The sequence below is a fragment of the Nomia melanderi genome, unplaced genomic scaffold, assembly GCF_051020985.1.
Source record: "Nomia melanderi isolate GNS246 unplaced genomic scaffold, iyNomMela1 scaffold0014, whole genome shotgun sequence".
Classification (NCBI taxonomy): domain Eukaryota; kingdom Metazoa; phylum Arthropoda; class Insecta; order Hymenoptera; family Halictidae; genus Nomia; species Nomia melanderi.
This window is the reverse complement of record NW_027475130.1, coordinates 4384406-4385360: the sequence shown is the minus strand read 5'-3', so window position 1 is coordinate 4385360 and position 955 is coordinate 4384406.

The window sequence follows — 955 nt, the reverse complement described above, 5'->3', positions numbered from 1 at the left end:
TCTGTAATAGCACCCGACATATCACCAGATATATATTGCATTTTTCCCTGACCCTGAGTGTCCGGCCCCATGAGACGGTGGATGTCTCGGCCCCTGGCGGTCCGAGGTCGTTCCTGCTGCACAGATTCATGCGCCAGGGCCTCCTGCAGATAATTCACTTTGGCTTATTGCGCTATCTCTAATAGCACCCGAGATATCACCACATATATATTGGATTTTCCCCTGACCCTGAGTGTCCAGCCCCGTGAGACGGTGGTTTTCTCGGCCCCTGGTGGACCGAGGTCGTTCCCGCTGCACAGATGCATGCGCCAGGGCCTCTTGCAGATAATTCACTTTGGTTTATTGCGATGTATCTAATAGCACCCGAGATATCACCAGATATATATTGGATTTTCCCCTGACCCTGAGTGACCGGCCCCATTAGACTGTGGTTTTCTCGGCCCCTGGTGGTCCGAGGTCGTTCCCGCTGCCCAGATTCATGCGCCAGGGCCTCCTGCAGATAATTCACTTTGGTTTATTGCGCTATCTCTAATAGCACCCGAGATATCACCAGAAATATATTGGATTTTTCCCTGACCCTGAGTGTCCGGCCCCATGAGACTGCGGTTTTCTCGGCCCCTGGTGGTCCGAGGTCGTTCCCGCTGCACACATTCATGCGCCAGGGCCTCCTGCAGATAACTCACTTTGGTTTATTGCGCTATCTCTAATAGCACCCGAGATATCACCAGATATATATTGGATTTTGCCCTGACCCTGAGTGTCCGGCCCCATGAGACTGTGGTTTTCTCGGCCCCTGGTGGTCCGAGGTTGTTCCCGCTACAAAGATTCATGCGCCAGGGCCTCCTACAGACAATGCAATTTGATTTATTGCTCTATCTGTAATAGCACCCGAGATATCACCGGATATATATTGTATTTTCCCCTGACCCTGAGTGTCCGGCCCCATGAGACTGTG